Below are 19,185 nucleotides of genomic sequence, written 5' to 3' on the forward strand. Positions count from 1 at the left end.
TGAAGTTGAATGCGGCTAAAGCGGCCAATCATCTGTGTCCAGTGGCATCAAGCTTTGCTGTTGTAAGCACGTAGGTCATGGGGTTATTATCTGTGAGTACTGTGAAGTTGCTTCCATAGAGATAATCTTTGAACTTGTCGCTTACCGCCCACTTAACTGCCAGAAACTCCAGTTTATGCGGTGGGTATCTCTTTTCCGACTTTGTAAGACCTCTACTGGCGTAGCTGATTACCCTCTTGATTCCCTGTTGCTCCTGGTATAAAACTGCTCCTAGTGCTGTACCGGAAGCGTCTGTGTGCAATTCATAGGGTAATTCACTGTTGGCGTATCCTAGTATTGGTACTGATATAAGCAACTCCTTTAACTTCTTAAATGCTGACTCCTGCTATTCTCCCTATTTCCATGGTTTCTGTTGGTGTTTGTTTGATGATTTCTTGATAGTCGGATTTGGCATCAAATCGGTAAGTGGTTTGCTGATTTGGCTAAACTGTTTGATGAATCGTCGATAGTAGCCAACAAATCCTAGAAATCTTCTAACATCTTCCGGGTTGGTAGGTTTAGGCCAACTCACTTCCTTCTCTGTCTTTGCTGAATCAATCTCAACACCATCTGCTGAGACAACATGACCGACGTACTTGACTTTCCTCTTGAAGAAGGAACATTTGTCTGGTGCTAACTTCATGTTGTGCTGACGTATCCTGTTGAAAATAAGGCGAAGATTTTCCAGTTGTTCTTCGAAGGTCTTGCCAAAGATGATGACATCATCGATGAAAATACAGCAGATCTTTAGATTTAAATCAGATAAGCATTCTTCCATCATCCTCTGATACGTGGCAGGTGAATTGGTCAACCCAAATGGCATCCGGTTGTATTCAAAGAATCCAAGTGGACCTACTGTAAATGCAGTCCTTTCTTTGTGCTCTTCCAGGATCTCTACCTGATGATATCCACTTTTCATGTCTACGCAGGTAAAAAATGTACCTCCAGCTAGTGAATCAAGTAGATCTTCTATTCTCGGCAACGCATAGCTATCTTTTATCGTTAAGTTGTTTAATTGACGATAATCCACGCACAGTCTCAGTTTCCCATTCTTCTTACGTACGAGGACCACGTTAGATGCGTATGGACTGTGTGATGGTCTGATGGTACCATTTGACAATAGTTGTCGAAGATGTGACTTGACTTTATCGTACAAACCTGGAGGAGTTCGTCTATATCGTTGTTTAAATGGTCTGTTATCAATCAAATCGATGTGGTGTTTAACTTCTGTGTTTCCAATATCTTCATCATTCTTGGCAAATATATCTTCAAATGATTTGATGAAATCTATCCCTCTTTGTAGTTGATATTCGGTTAAGTCACTTTCTGTAATTTCCACTTGATCAAGTATTGATGATGGTGATGAAGTATCTTTTGGTTGTTGTTCAATGTTGACTGGTTGTTTTGCGCAGGTAGGTTAATGTAGGTTTTAACTTATTTTTTTAAACCACCCCCCTTTTTGTCTCATTTTCATTTTGAAAGAAAATAAAGATAATTTGTGACCTTCTAGGATCGGGGTATCATTTATTAGAGTAGCAGGTAAGATTATACGATTTCACACCTGGTGTCCGAAGTTGTCACGTGATTTTATAACATGTCCTATTCCCTGGGTAATCTAGCCCGTAGAACAAGTTCCCACACTGAAAACTATGCCATAAAATTTAACCGAGTTATAAATGACACTTTATACTACACATTTATTGCTGATAGCTTCCTGAAAGGTCGTTTCCTGTTTAAAAAAAAAAGTAATCAAAAATACTTGTCCGTTGTTGTGACCTTTACCATAAATTATGCTTCGTTTACATATTTTACGTACAATTTTCATCTGCGATCAGCAATTTTCTTATTGAGTATATTTTCCCCTACAATTCTTGTGAAATAACTTTATATAAATGTTAACGTTTACAACTTGTTCTACTCGTTTGTTTAATTCTCCGTGTATTGTTTTGAAGGTCGACCTTTACTAACAAACGTTTTGGTGACTTGGAAAGGGAGGCAATCGTGTGTCAACATTCCAAAGTTGCGAATGCGGGAATTTCAACATTAAAATAACAATCTTCATCTACGGTTTGATTTTCAATAAAAACCCAATGTTTTTAGTGTTAATTAACTCTAATAAGATTATTTACCTTAATTTGTAAATTACTAGAGGATAGTACAGCCACAAATGACTAGGTTTAGATACAAAAGGAAAAAGGGGGAGGGGGGTTAAAATTATTTATGATGTAACCTACCTTTTCTGCATCTTTCATTCATGTTGATGTATGCAAACGAATATATGTGTTCACTTGTATATCAGCAGATAGTTTTAAACTATTTATATATCCTATTGGAAAATTGGTGTGGTCTATGTACGAGGGTTCAATTCCCTCCCTAGGCAATATTATATATAAGTTGCTGGTGCAAAGTGGGCAGACAGCCTAGTGGCCCCACATAGACCATTCCAACATCTTAAGTCTTAACTAAATTCTTGTTTAATAAAATATATTTATCTATATATACTTAAGTTCTGTTGATGTACAACACACACAAAATATTTTCAATCAATACTTTTCAATAATGGTTACTAGTTTTTTTCTTTCTTGTGTCAATGTGCCAATTTTTTTTTCTGTACTTATTTTTGTTATTTGGTTGTTTTTTTTATATTATTTCGTGTTGCTCATCATGAAGTACTACAGTTAAACAGCAGATTAGAACATGTTTGCATGGTCATCATTGCTTTAAAGATTAAAACAAGAAGTTTCTGTGCTTTAAATGTCTAAAATAAATACATCAGATTTTTTTAAAATTCAATTTCCTCATAAAGTTATTAACTTCTCCACTGCAAATGAAGAACATTCAAGGACATGGCAGCCATTATCAGCTCTTTTTTAATCTTTGAAATTTAATCATCTGCTTCAACTATTTGATTTCTTCGATCAATCAATGATTAATCCATGGCTTTAAAGACATACCAAATATATTTATTCTATATATATATATATCTCTGTATAGCTACAAATTGTTTCAATGAAAATCCGTATCTACGTGTTGTCATTTTGTTGAATTCACCAATCTAATCATCTGGTCATGAATTAACAATATGAATTATTGCAACTTTGTCAAAGTCATTATTTCAAGATCTACCAAAGACGGTGCTGCAATAGATGTTTTTAACAAAAAAAAGAAAGAAGATATAAATCAGACAAACTTTATTGCACATTACAATCCTTCATTGGCAATTACACAAAGATATGAGAATTACAATGTTTTCATGAACAAGTATAATAAACTGAAAATTTATTCATACAATCAATTTAAACAACAATGGTCAAGACTTCAGAGTTATGTAACAACAAATAAGTACTATAAAAACTATAATCATTCAGGAGAAAGAAATAAACTCATTAATTACTTTTCTCTTCAAAATTGGCTCAAGCTAAATGAAATTGAAAAGGGTAAGCATACCGTTGAAAACTGCAACCAATGCAATGTTACACATGGAGATGCGTCTTTGTTACACAAAAGTTACATAGAGAGTCCATTGCAAAAAATCCGCAAAGACCTAGTCAATAATTTGGAGGATCATAATGTATCAATTAATAATCAGGGGAAAAAAACTGTACACACAGTTGTTAAGGTGTTGGAACCAGTGTTGGAAAAAAGATTTGATATAAACTTCAAAACCACACTTGCAGAAGTTCTTAATTTGTCACCAAAAAAGCAATCTGCAGAAAAAAATAAAAAAATCATTTCATCCATCAAAGAAACTAAACAACAGATAGAATCCTCCTTCCAAAGTGATGACAACGATTTAGAGATCATTCTCTCAACTGAAAAATCTTTTCAACAACATGATAATGAGCGAATGAAGCTATCATACATCTCTACAGAAGATGCAGAAAACTGGTCAAAATAAATCAAACAAAAACCTCCACTGGCCAAAAAAACCCCAAAAAATCCAATAGGTCATTACGACTCATATTCATTTGATAAGGAAAGTTTCCTTACTGAGGTACGACAATCAACAAGTACAATAATGAATTGGTCAAGGTTAGCTAGGAAATATGAAATTTCATGTAACAATAAAATGATTCAAAATGGTGGCCAAGTACTAGCCAACTTTGCACGAGACAATGGTGTAAATATAGCTAAATTCAATGGACATTTAAACATCAGTGGCCGAGACATTATACAAAGAATAAGAAGACCAAAGAGAAGAGTTTATAAATCTAAACTATCAGTACCTCTTCAAAGATCTAGCAAAAAACTAAAACTGATATTAAAAGACAAAATTGCCTCAAAGGCCTACAACATCGGCATTAAAATAACACCAAAGATATTAAAAAACAACGTCATCAATATAAATGGACTTCTCAAAGAAACAAAAACACACATCTATGGCAGAAAAATCCCACTGCAAGAGCTGGTACAAAATGAATTACTTAAATTACACAATGCTAGTGTACTACGCATTACAACAGATCAGGAGTACAGTGACCTGGATTACCAAACAACTGTTCAGAAATTAAAAAAACATGGGATCGAATTCAATAACAACATGTCTCTCACAGATTTAACAAATCTGCTGAAGACCACGGAGAGGACAATTCACGTAAAAATGTGGCATGACCATTCGGACATTCTCAACCACACCTATATTAGTTTCATGGCATCATTGATTTACGACTCCGCCAACTTTTTGACAAATGATGAGTTAAAAATTATCGGACCAATGCAAAGCAAGCTAAATGCACAGACAATTGTTGAGAGACCAAATCTTCACATATTTGGCCAGTCAGGTAATTATAAAAAGAATTTGTAAGGGTTCCGAGGAACCCAGTGTCTCGCCTACTTTTGCTGCTAATAAAAAAAAAAATTAATAAAAATATTCCTCTCGATACTATTTTTTGATTGTAACAAGCTTCGGTCCAAGTTTGATAAAAATCCAGAATGGTTTATGAATTTAATACATGTTTTAAAAACTTTAACAGCAAACTGTATGTAATGTTTCCTTGCAGAAAAATTAAGTCCATTTATAAGTAAAATATGGAAAAAATGGATTTTTTTTAACAAAATTTATTTCTTGATACTATCTTATGATCATAAACGAGCCTCTGACCAAGTTTGGTAGAAATCCAGAATAAATTAAGAAAGTTATTTAAATTTCAAAAACTTTAACCACAGAGTGAATATTTGTGAACGCTTATGACGGAATGTAGGATCGCTATGTCTTCCTTTTTCAACAAAAGTCGAAGTCTCGACAAAAATCATTGAAATATAACATTGCTAAATTTAAAAGTCAAGAAAACAATTACCCTTTAACTTCGAATAATTCAACCACAATGGTATCCTTCCCAACATTTGGATACTCAATACAAATTTAGGCTTATACAATAAATGTCCAAACTTTGTTTAAGGATGTTCGCTACTCTTGTTTTTGACTTTTTGTCAGATATTCGGAATCCTCCAGTTTTATCCATGTAGTACCAATAAAAATTTTGCCCACTGACCCCTACTTTTCTTTTCATAATTTTATTGCATATAGTTTAAATAGTCATTTTTGAAAATTTTATAAAATCCTTGTTATTTTTTCACAGTTTTTGAAAGGAAAAAGGTGTCAATGTTAAATGTATGAAAAATCTAGAGAGAACCATTTCCCGCCAAATTTTCAATTGATTATATCTCAAAAACTAGAACACGGACCTATCATTTTTTTCTAATTTTTAAGTTTCCTTATTCAAATTCTATCAATCTATATCAGTCTTTTAAAAACCTTGTTATTATGAAACAGAGGAGCGAACATCCTTAAAAGACTTAATCAACTTATATTTGCCCCTGAAGACTAAAATAAATCAATCATCACATTACCAAAAAAGTTAGAAAATTAAAAAAAACACCCAGTGTTCACTGAAAGAAATATTTTGTAATCAACTAAATAAATATCAATTATAACAAGCATTCTGTGAGTATTGCATAGCAATACATAGTCCCTACCGGTTACAAATTCATTGTAATTGAACGAAATTCTAACTTGATCAATAACTTGTCATGGTGTAAACTACATAAAAATATCAAGTCAAAATCTTCAAGCATGACGAAAAAAACTGTTGAAAACTGATAATTCAACATGTTTTAGTGAATTTTCTATGTCCAAAGACCATAACTCTGCACAAAATTATCAGACTGGAACAAAATTCCAACTTGATCTGTAACTTGTCATGATAAAACTATATACTAATTATCAAATCAATATCTTCAAGAATGACAAACAAACCTAACACTAAATTCTTCAAACAATTTACCAAAGAAAAGGAAAAAAATCCAAACTGTCATTTTGTCTTTTAAAAATCTAATCTTGTAAAAAATGAGTTATTTCCCATAGAACAGAAATCTACTAATTAATAAGAATTTCATCAAAAATTTAAATCTAGGGAAAGGGCTTTAACTGAACAAAGAGAAAAGCTAAAATCGTGAAAATTGAACTTGACCTGTAACTTGTCACGATAAATCAATAAACCAAATATCAAATCAATATCTTCAAACACGAAGAAAAAAAGTCTGGAAAACTGATTTTGCCGGACTGACAGATGGACAGACTTCGTCGGTAGGGGACTAAAAAGTTTCATAAACCCCCTTAATGTCTTAAATTTTTTAAATAGTTTGGCAACATATATGCGCAATAGATAATAAGTATATAAACATATTCAAAATAGAACCAGAATAACAAATAGTAAATCTACCGTAGTATACATATTTATAGTATATAATATTGAAACAGAATTAAAAAAAAATGGACAGTTCTAAGCAACCTTACGTCAACATACAGCCTTCAAAAATGAGCAATAACATACTTTATAGCAATTTATGCAAGTTCCAAATGAGAAAAATGAAACAATAGACAGGTTACAAACACACAATACACACAAGATCTCAACACTATACAAATGGAAAACATGATCATACCACATCTGTAACATTATAATTATAAACAAAACAATAATCAAAATATATACTACACTACATCTAATGCTCCCATGAATATAGAAAATATATCATCTCTTAGAAATTATCAATCATCCTTGAACTTTGTGGGTGACTTTCCTTCAATATTTTTGTCCTGAACATGCATGAAATATTTGCCACTAGATAATAATATTCTCGTCCTGAACATGCATGAAATATTTGCCACTGGATATTAAGCAACCAACAATCAATTAATCAACCAATCCTTTAATAACCAGCAATTTGAGGCAATAAACAAATGTAAAACCTCAAAAAAATTAAAGGGAAAGAGAAATTTTCTTCAAAAGATAATACAAAATAGAACCAAAATTTACAAATAGTAAAACTACTATAGTATACATTTATTTCATAAAATACTGGAAAGTTCCAGACTTAGGAATTGGAAGATAACTGTATTGTATTTTAAGCTCCGACAGCTTCAATTGGTGATTAAATGGTAGCAAATGAAGTTTACTGGCAACGCGTTAGCAGAGCCAGTAAACATGTATTTGTGACCATCAAATCACCAATTGATGCCTTCGGAGCTTAAAATACAATACTGTTATCTCCATTCTAATGAAACCGACAGAAAACAACGTCAAATCATACATTTAAAATCTGTCATATATCGTCTGCGCTTGTGCATACGTTTGCATAGAGAATGAAAATTAGTGACGTTGTCGTCTGTCCAATTCATAATAAAAGTTACAATGTTGCATTAGAATTACAATTTTAGCCATGGAATAGTGCAGATACAAAAATATGTATAAATTTAAAATGATATTTTAGCAATACTACAAACTAAATTGACTTTCCCTTTTTTGCAGCTAGTACAAACAAAGAACAAATAACGTACGTTACAACAAGATGTGAGGATATTGAAAATCTAAGTCCAATCACACTAAATGGAATTGACCTGACTGTGAAACTTAGGATATTTTCTGGCGATAAACCTGCCCGCCAATTTGAAGCTGGCCAGCAGCGAGGGGGAAATTACGCATGCATTTGTGGCATTGAAACAATAGATCAAATAAATCTAATATCTTGCTTTAAAAAAAGAATTAGATCTCTGGAGGACAGGAGAAAAATAGTTGTTCAGGGGGAAGCCTGGAAGGAGTTGGAAAAAGGTAATCTAAACCCTTTTCAAAATATGTTAAAAGAAAATATTGAATATGAACTGGAAATACGTCAAATTGACACTACAAATCTGAACAGAATGGAAATGAAAGATAATCCTCTTACCAGTCTTGAAAATAAAACTTTAGAAAAATATGAAGTATTTGGTTGCGAACCTCTCCATGACGTAGCTGGTATGGTCAAAAATCTTATTGAGGAACTACCATCTCACATTGAAAATAAAAAAAATCAAAGCTGAATATGAAAGCTTTTCTAAAAATACAATTGGAGATCGAAACCAAATAAAAGGATCTGACGCAAGGTTGTTTGAAGTAAAATTAGCCAAATTTACTCTAACCCGTATGAAATTATAAGGCGTATTACGCCTGGAAATAAGGCGTAAACCAGGCGTAAGTGGTAGTTACGTGTCTAGATCCAGGCGTAAGGGAGCAGGAAACGTAAATTTGTAGTCCGTACGGGCGTAGAAAAAAGTGGTAAACCTGGCGTAAATTGAAATAAGCAAGGCGTAAATTTTCTTACGGGCGTGAAACTGTTGGTATGGGGTAAATCATAATACCCATAATGCTTTGTTTAAAGGATCATGGGAATTTTTTTTTCAAACTTTGGCGCTTTGGTTTTAGTTTGCAAGAGTTGGACTTAATGCAGCTTCATACATTCAGGGATAATTAGCTTGTTTTGTGCTTTTTGGAAGAATTTGGAAATATGGAATCAAATTGATTAATAAAAATTGTGAAAAAAATGGAAAGTAATACATGGTAAACATGGTAAATAATAATTATGTGAGTATATTACCTAAGTTATTAAGTTTTAAGTTCTAACAGTAATTTTGAAATCCCAAAACCTTTATCCTTGGATAATAACATTGAAATCTTTTGCATGAAGTTACATTGCAGTATTATCATTTATATTTTAAAGGACATTAATTTATAAAAAACTTAGTTAATCAAAATGAAGTTTTATTTCAAGAAAAATTAATTGTCATAATTCTTATTTAAACTTAAACTTATTTGAGCCAGTGGTTGTCTAAAATGTATTTATTTATATATTAGCTTCTTCAATGGTTAATATTTCCAGTTTTATTTCAAATAATGAGAAATTAAAGCAACAGTACAGAAGTTTGCATTAAATACACAAAAGTACACAGCTAGGGTAATACACTGATTTGAAATAAGTGTAGTATTATGTAAGGATATTACGCCTGGTTTATTTATTGACCAGGCGTACTCATTTGCATATTACGCCTGGTTTTCTCTGGACCAGGCGTACTCATTTAAATATTACGCCTAATTTTACGCCTGGTTTCCGCCTCAGTTACGCTTGGTTTCCGCCTGGTTTACGCCTGGTTGACGCCTGGACATGCATTCCTTAAACACTGCAATGACGCCCAGATAAAGTATAATTTTTACGCCTGGTTTCCGTGTCATATACGGGCGTCACAGTTCGTACAGGTAATAAAAAAAGTGAAGGAAAATTGGCTGAAGAATTTGTACAACTAATCACATCTTTAGTTGATATTTTAAATATTGCCTACAGTGGCTATGAACAGAGGTCTCCAAGACAGCTGCTGAGGCTCTACAACCAAACGTTTTTATTTGGAATTCTATGCAAAAAGGTTATTGGTAATCCTGTTAAAATGACAACCAGAAAATTTTATGGAGCTCACTTCCACTCAATTACAACCCATTTGGCCGAATTATACCGAATTATAAATACAAAATCAGTACTGACGGAGCAGGAAGAACGATCTTTTGGTGATCTTAGAAGGATTTCAGCAGGAACATCTAATAGAAAACCAGGCTGGATAGTTGATAATGCTGTTATAAGATTCATGGCACAGCAAAACACCTCAAATAGGGTTAATTCATTTGTCCACCAGGATTCCACTATTAAAAGACAAACAAGCCTTCTGCCAAAGCAACCTGACACAATTCTTTCTAATCACACTTTTAAGGACAGTCCTATGCTGTTTCAATCACACATGGAAAGAATTGCTGATTTCTTGGAACACGGGGAAAATGTTTGGTGGCACTTGGAGGGTACTGATGTTATCTTCCATGACAGTATTACACAGCCGGAGTCAAGGAACCAGGGCCCTTTTCTCCTTCATTTTCGCAGCTCTTCTTTGATATCTGCAATAGAAACAGTTGATGAAATATGGACAAGATGTGTGGATAAATTTGAAAAGAATGTAATAAAACTGCCAATGACCAAAGATAAAACCTACGAGAAAGGAAAACCAAAATGGGTGACACTAAGACCAAACACAGTCTATGAACAACACAGTAAGCATACAACCTTTCTTTTTTAACTTCACTTCGAGCGTCACTAATGAGTCTGGTGTAAAGAAAACATGCATCTGGTGTACAAAAAAAAGGTCAAGAGGCCCTATTCGCATATTTTTGTTTTTGGCATTAGAAAATTTAAATTGCCATTCATCACAAAAGATAATAAGTGAAGTCTGCAACATACTTAACAGAAAATATTGTAAAGATTTAATTGACCAAAGATATTTTGATTGGACATTTTTCAGACAAAAAGTTTTTAAATCTTATTAAAAAAATTATGTAAGAATGTGTTGTCGACAAAAATGCTCAAGCTCAAAGCATAAGATCTCAGCATAGTGTACGAGTTTCCTAAACTTTGGACGAGGCAAACTTAAGTTAGAATGCAGAAACGAAAAAAGTTACAATTTTCTAAGGTATAAAGTGATATAACTCTAGAACAGTTAATTACTCACTGCCCATAAACTTTGATATTTGAACTCTATCTGTATGTTTTGGTTCTAAGAATTGTGTATGAGTTTCATACAATTTGGATGAGCAAAACGCAAGTTAAAGAGTGCAGAAGGCAATTTTGAAAGAACGGTCAAGGGTACTGTAACACTTATATAATACATTGTAGCTCAAAACTGTCAAGTTCATAGTTATGAATATCAATTCAAATTCCCTTTTAATTTGTAGGTATCAATGATGACAATACCTCTGAATCTACATCTACAATACTATTAACAGGTTATGGACATTTACATGGAAGGGCTAATGAGTCTGCAAATGGTTCTCAGCAGATAAGCAAGGAAGTGATACATCCGGGTGATATATTTTTATAGAAGTCAGATAGTGGTGGGTTCAATCAATCACAATTCATACACCTTGAGAATTATCTTTATATCCCAATTGAACACTACAATGTATTATTATACCTCACATTATATAGTAACTATTTGATTGGCTAATATATAATCACGTGTCATAGTTTAAATTACATTTTTTTTCAAAAAATTGTAGCCCCCATCGAACAACCCATTTTTTTACCAGTGAATAACCAGACAAATTGAAGCCTCCATTGAAAAACCCTATTATTCCCCCTTGAATAACACTTGTCGTACCTCAATGATCACTAGTTAACTCCCTTTACAGTATGACTCCACTTAACGTCAGATAAACATAATCAAATATGGCTACGGCCAGGTTAGAAGTCCATCAAATGAAGAAGAAACAAGACCAAACAATACTTTGAAATTCCTCCAGCGGTGAAGATATCTCTTGTAAAAGGCCTCAAGGCCCTTTTCAGGACCATCTATATTTTAAAGAAAGAGTCTACCTTTGTTGTACATACATGAAATGTCAATAGACACAAAAAGTTTTTCTTAGGCAACCGTTTTGACAATCTGTTACAATATTATTGTAATTTGCTCTTTCGGTATAATAAAACAATTATGGCCCATTAAGTCGGTGAATATCCAAAATTGTCAACCAGAGTAAGGGTTATTCCCCTCGGGCTAAAGCCCGCATGGAATAACCCTTAGTCGTGAAGACAATTTTCGATATACACCTCCTCAGCGGGCCATAATTGTATAATGTTTAGGTTGTCAATATAATTTTTCATCTGTTCATACATTTACCAGTCAGTAATGTTTGACATGGTTGCAAGTCCTACCTTAAACATTTCTCTTTATTTATATTATTTATATTATCCTCTCTTTCTAGATGTGACCACTCCACCTAACAATGTCGAATTGCTGCAATCTGACCATGGCAGCTACACAAATAAATCAGAGCTGAAAAAAGATCAACATAACAAGAGAGGTAAATACTAGTACAAATAAAAATTATTTTCTTTTTCCTTATTGCCAATATAGTTTGTACTTTGATATTTAAAATATAAGGGACTAAAAATACTCAAGCAAATTTGTAAAATGTAACTTAATGAAAGATTTTGACTTTGAATTACAGCTTGAACATCTTAAAATCATATATCATTTGATTTCTGTTACATTGCAAATATTACATTAACAATATATAATTTACCGAACCATAAAGGTCGTGTGCTAATTTTCAAGTTGATATGACTTAAACTACCTTTTCACCAAAGAAATGTAATCCGATATAAGATGCAGAGACTGGTAAGCATAATGCCCCTCCATCATGTAATAAAAGGTGAGGGGGAATAAAACTAGAGGCTCTCAAGAGCCTGTGTCGCTCACCTGTATTTACTGATGCTTTGGAAATCATGTAAAATAAGGTTAAAATCATAATTAATAGTATTAGATATTAGATATTATAATGATATCTAAGATAATAACAAAAAACTGTAAAATTACTAACTCATGGGGCAGCAACCCAACAACGGGTTGTCGGATTTGTCTGAAAATTTCAGGGCAGATAAATCTAAATCTGATGAACATTTTTGCCACCTGTCAGATTTGCTCTAAATGCTTTAGTTTCAGAGATATAAACCAAAAACTGCATTTTACCCCTATGTTCTATTTTTATCCAAGTCGGCCATGATGGTTGGAAGGCGGGGTCATCGGACAATTTTTTTAAACTAGATACCCTAATAATGATTATGGCCAAGTATGGTCAAATTTGTCTCAGTAGTTTCAGAGAAGATTTTTGTAAAAGATTACAAAAATTTACGAAAAATTGTTAAAAATTGACTATAAAGGGCAATAACTCCTAAAGGGGTCGACTGACAGTTTTGGTCATCACAACTTATTTGTAGATCTTACTTTGCTGAACATTATTGCTGTTTACAGTTTATCTCTATCTATAATAATATTCAAGATAATAACCAAAAACTGCAAAATTTCCTTAAAATTACCAATTCAGGGGCAGCAACCCAACAACAGGTTGTCAGATTTGTCTGAAAATTTCAGGGCAGATAGATCTTGACCTGATAATCAGTTTTACTATGTCAGATTTACTCTAAATGCTTTGGTTTCAGAGATATAAGCCAAAATCTACATTTTACCCCTATGTTCTATTTTTAGCCATGGCCGCCATCTTGGTTGTTTGGCGGGGTCATCGGACACATTTTTAAACTAGATACCCTAATGATGATTGTGGCCAAGTTTGGTTAAATTTGGCCCAGTGGTTTCAGAGGAGAAGATTTTTGTAAAAAACTAACGACGACGACGACGGACGCCAAGTGATGAGAAAAGCTCGAAGGGCCAAGTGAGCTAAAAAATGTGATTCCTACCTTATAATCAATTTCAAATTCTTTTGCATCATTCATGTTAACCTTGTACATAACCATTTTTCTAGAAATGACTGCTCCACTGCAAATTGCCATTGACACCTGCACAATTGGATCAACAGACTTGGAAAAAGAAAAAGGAAAAAAAAATGGTAACTTCTGATAAAACTATTTATTATAGAAGTATAAGATCTTCTGATAAAAGTATTTATTATAGAAGTATAAGATCTTCTTATAAAACTATTTATTATAGAAGTATAAGATATTTGAAATACTGTAAACCAACTTATTTTCGCGTTTTAACCCTTCTTGACCACTTCGCGTATATTTAATTTTGCCATTTTCTGATTTACTGGATGAAGTTTAAGAAGGAAAGATCCAATTCTATCATATTCGCGACGATTTATATTTGCATTATTTTACTACTCGCGAAAGTCACGAAAATAAATCGCTCGTGAAAATAAGTTGGTTTACAGTACCTAGTCATATTCATCAAAAACTTAAGCCTTAAAATCATGTGTCCTGTAAAATTGGGGTCAACACATTTATATCTAACAAACAATTTAGAAATACCTCATCATAAGTTTCAAGTTGATGTGACTTTAAAACTACCTTGACCATAAATTAATTGTGATCTGGGATGACGAAAGAATTGAAATTGAGGCACATCCCAAAAATATAATGCCCCTCTCTTATTATTTGATATGCGGGTAATCTTTTTGTTGGCAGACCTTCAATCTAACAATTATATACATTTTTTTCAATTTGTTAACATAATTGGATAGGGTTTAAATACAAAGTTAATGCTTATGCTGTATCACAAAATTAGTGGTTGCTCACAGCTGTAAAATGTTAACAAATATTCCTGTCCTTTTTAGAAGAGACAACTTCACTTAACAACAAGGAATCTCTGCTATCTGACAAGGAAAGCTGTGTAAACATAAAAAAGAATGAGAGAGGTAAATAATCTTATAATTTCAGGGTTTATTTTCATTACATACATCATGTCCATGGAAAGCATTTATTTGAAAGATCTGTTATACTTTTTTCAGGAGCACAAGTTCATTAAGATTTTCTTTTGGTTTAAAACTTTGATCAATAAAGAATTATGGAATAATAGTTCTCTTTTAGCAGTCAGTTTGGTTTAATTTTGTCGAAATAAGCTGAAACAGATTGCTGGTAATATGACCATAGATTTCTTCGGAGATAACCTCAAATGTTAATTATATGGTGTATAGTCTAAAATGCAGATGGAATGCTGATATATTATAACTAGTTCATGCATAGATAATACTTTCCTTAGGACTTTTTGTAACTTGATAAGAATATTATAAATAAATGCAAGAATTTGAGTAGAATATGTGAACATTGATTTGACAGCTGAGCTAGAGTCATGTTAATTACTAGAATGATATTTTTTTCCAGGTATAAGGAACATTCACAATAACAGTGTAAAAGAAATGTACCGGTCTTACATCAAAGGTAAAGCTTAGGCTTGTTATATATATAAAGCTTCATATTGGTATAAAGAATGGAATTGTGATGTGTCAAAGAGATGTAGTATTTGAATAATATTTAAGAGTTCTGTATTTTTGTTATTTTACTTTTTAGCAACAGCCAGTTTAAAGAAACTAGAGGCTCTCAAGAGCCTGTGTCGCTCACCTGACTTTACTTTGGTTTTAGAAATCATGTAAAGATAGATAAAAATCATAACAGATACCCAAACAATTATTGAGGCCAAATTTGGTTTAATATTGGTCCCGTTATTTAATAAAATATCCTGGTGGCCATCTTGAACAGTAAATCGGCAACAAAGAAGCAACACTTGGTCAGCACCTCATAAGGACCATTCATGCCATGTTTGGTTTCATTCCATTCAGTGGTACTCTTAAAGAAGACATTTGTATGTATTTCCCATAGGGTCTTATGTTAAACTAAGTCCCCTGCTGGCGGCCATCTTGGATGATGGATCGGCTACAAAGTAACAACACTTAGTCAGCACCTCATAAGGAACATTCATGCCATGTTTGGTTTCATTCCATTCAGTGGTTCTCTAGAAGAAGTTCAAAATGTAAAAAGTTAACGACGACGGACGATGGACGCCAAGTGATGAGAAAAGCATACTTGGCCCTTTGGGCCAGGTGAGCTAAAAATCAATTATGAATGAATAAAATACTTCATAATAAATAAAATATCTTGCTGTACTGTCATCTAATACCTAGACATGTAAAAATAACTGACTTTTGATTTATAAGATGTTTGCACTTAACATATTATGTTGACTATTTCAAATAACTTAACATCCTTTTCAGTTATACAATGGAAAACAGTTGATGGCAAGAGTGAAGGGAACAAATCTACAACATGTACAAGTGTAAAAACAATCGGTATGTTTGTTTAACAAGTTTAAGTACTATTTAAGGTTATGCTGCACCAAACAAGCCAAATTAACAAAAAGCATCTTCATTGATCTTATCATGCTTATTGGAAAATGTAATATTTATAATTCATCAGAAAGCTTTGTTTTTATGAGGATTACACTTTTGAAATTCTATACTTAGTACTGTTACCTGATATTTGAGCTTTCCATGACCATATCCTAGTTTTATTTAGCAACTGTAGGCTGAAATGTTTGATGCTTTTTCAAGGTGTCTTTATTTTCTGCAAAGTCTGTCTTCAACCTTTTCAGTCACTATAAAGTGTTACAATTCAAATCTAACGCCACACATGGATAGTAAACAGAAAGGAACAGTTTTGCAAAATGCTGAAACAATTCATACAAAAATAGTACATACTATGGATTCATTTATTTTTGTTGGTATGAATTTCGTGGATTGATAAAAACTTGCATTTTCGTATATATTTGAATTCGTAGTTTTGCCAATGACTGCATACAATCTTATACAATTTTGTAATTTGTTGAATTTTTAAATTTGTGGTTGATCTGCATCCAGGAAAATTAGTACCCTACGAAAAATAATGAAGCCACAGTAGAATAAATATGTACAAGTATGAACATGTAATTTACAACGACGTGTACATGTATGCACATACATTTACAAGTGTGTTTACAAATGAATTCAGAACTGGACTCCTGATTAGGATTAATACATGTATCTTATGAGAGAAAAATAATTTTTAGAATGCCTCAGAAATCATTTTTCTTCATTAAAGGATAACAATGTTGCAGTACTAAAGTTACTTTTACCTGAATCTAGTTTTCTTGTGTAAACTTGAATATTTGATGTTCTTTTGTGTCTATTTTCTGCAAATTATTACTCTACAGCCTTTTCAGTCACTATGAAGTGTTACAATTTAAATGTAAGGCAACACATGGATAGTAAATATAAAGGTACAGCTTATCTTTGTAAAATGCTGAAACAAAAGTAACATGGTTATTTTTTAGTTAACAAAAATACAAACTATGTTTCTTCTATTGCTTGTTTTTTTTGAGAAATTCATCATACCAAATTAACATAATCAGATATATTTCATACTAACAAGGACTAAATAAATGATATAAATGAAAAGTCAGATGTAATTATATGAGGGCTTTCAATGTAGTCATTTGCACTGGTCATTTGTTTTGGTATTTAAAGGTATAGTTTAGAATATAGAACATGTATGTGTAGGATTTTTTTAAATGAATATAACAATTATATGGTTTGTTTACAAAACGATAAAAATTTACAGAATATCACTTTTATTTTAATTCAGATGCTAAGGGAAGTTACAGAAGTAATGTGAAAAGAAGATTATTTGAATGTAAGGTTAGTAGCTATTCATACATGTAAATGCATATAACATGTAACTGAATTTAAAAAATACTCTGAAAGGTTCTTTTAATTGTAAAAGGTAAAATTAACTTCAATCAAAACATGTAGCCCATTTGTGTTCCTCATCATTTTTTTGGTACCACTTTGGGCTATTTTGCAAACAGTATGTTCATAAATTGTTAGAATGACTTTAAACCCTTAATTTTTATTTGTGTCATTCTTTAAGCCATGAAAAGCCTCATCTCCAGAAGTGCAGATTTAAAATCTTCAATATCAAATTTTACATCTTATTTGTCATCAGGAACAATTAAAGTCAATGTGTAACATATCATAATTTCACGAATTTAAAAGCTTTGGTAGAGTCCATTGCCCCCCCCCCCCCCCCCTTCTTTTTTTTAATAACACCCTGATAAATGCTTTATGATCCCTAGGCCTGGAAAAGTCATTATTTCATGAGATATATACATGTATTAACCACTGAAAATAATGCTACATGTATAATGATATGTAATTTTTATGGTTTTGTTTTTCAATTCCTATACAGGCAATGATTCAGATATGGATCCATTTGGCCTAAATGACAATGAAGAGCTAGAAGATGAAACCTGTTCAAGCATTGTTTCTGCACAAAAAACCAACCAAACAGGTAAATATAACATCTGCAGTATTGACTATTGAAGTCTTTAGTTATGGTAGTAATGATGGTAAAATATAGCTCAACACCTCAAATCTGGTACAGATGTTATCATTAAAGTTTATGTTTAAATTTAGCCTGCTTGACACCATATACATGTGAGAGGCAGATTTAGCAGGGGGATTTGGTTGATTATATAGGGAATCACTGAAACATGACTTAAGCAGGCTCCCGCCTACACAACAAGTGAGTGGGCCCCCTCTTAAATTTCATAACAGACATTTATAAGTTGCCAACTAAAACTACTATGGTCAAAAAGATTGGACTTGACCAGAACAAATATCGACCCACCCCCATATATTTTTGAAGATTTAAAATGTATACATATTTCACAACATTTTACCTTTTTTTCAGATAAGATATCTGCAACCATACTTGTTGAAAATCTTCTTGGTTCAACAGATGATGTACAAAGTTTCCAAAAATACAGAAGAATGGCATGGGAACATCCTGGCAATAAATTCTATATGAGCCAATATGACATATCAAAAGCAAAAGTAGGGTTCAAACTGCTTGGTGTTTTCAACAGAATGAGGCAGTCCTGTAATGAAAATATGACATTAAGGTCGACGAATCAACAACTGAAAAACCTATTAGAGCACTGGGGAATTAGAACTAAGTACTGATGTAGAGAAAAGTCATTTTAACTAGTTGTATTTAGTATTCACTGTATATAATTGTACATAGACATATATATTTATAAAAAAAGAAACTTTTAAAAAACGGAAAGACAAAAAAAGAAGATAAAAGCAACATTTATAAATCATATAAATGTTGAATTTAAATTAATTTTATGTAACTTTTTTGTAACTTTTTTGTATAAAGCTTAAGTTTGAAAATAAAAGTCGAGCCTCATTTAGTTCATGTGCTTAAACATGTTAAAAGGACCATGTAAATATAAATTTAATAATTTTTTTCAAGTTGCAGTTAACTTTTCTCAATTTGAATATATGCATATAGCACAGTTAATTGATGATGGAAGTTTTGATCGAACGAATTGTTTAAATAGAAAATATAAACAAACATCGGATTGTTTACATAAACAATAATTGCCAATATTCATCATATGCATTGTAAATT

At 32.4% G+C, this 19,185-nt stretch overlaps 2 long non-coding RNA genes across 2 annotated transcripts; one reads left to right on the forward strand and one right to left on the reverse strand.

Moving 5' to 3' along the window:
• Positions 1–9,187: 9,187 nt before the first annotated feature.
• LOC127711098 (uncharacterized) lies at positions 9,188–16,914 on the reverse strand. Its single transcript, XR_007986490.1, has 5 exons — positions 16,844–16,914; positions 16,206–16,399; positions 13,639–13,758; positions 12,097–12,217; positions 9,188–10,289 (listed from the first exon to the last, which is right to left on the reverse strand). It is a non-coding gene; the product is annotated as an uncharacterized LOC127711098 (long non-coding RNA).
• Positions 15,946–18,044, forward strand: LOC127711099 (uncharacterized). The gene is made up of 3 exons (XR_007986491.1): positions 15,946–16,022; positions 17,353–17,400; positions 17,956–18,044. It is a non-coding gene; the product is annotated as an uncharacterized LOC127711099 (long non-coding RNA).
• The last annotated feature ends 1,141 nt before the right edge of the window (positions 18,045–19,185 follow it).

The sequence above is a fragment of the Mytilus californianus genome, unplaced genomic scaffold (assembly GCF_021869535.1).
Source record: "Mytilus californianus isolate M0D057914Y unplaced genomic scaffold, xbMytCali1.0.p SCAF_8, whole genome shotgun sequence".
Classification (NCBI taxonomy): Eukaryota; Metazoa; Mollusca; class Bivalvia; order Mytilida; family Mytilidae; genus Mytilus; species Mytilus californianus.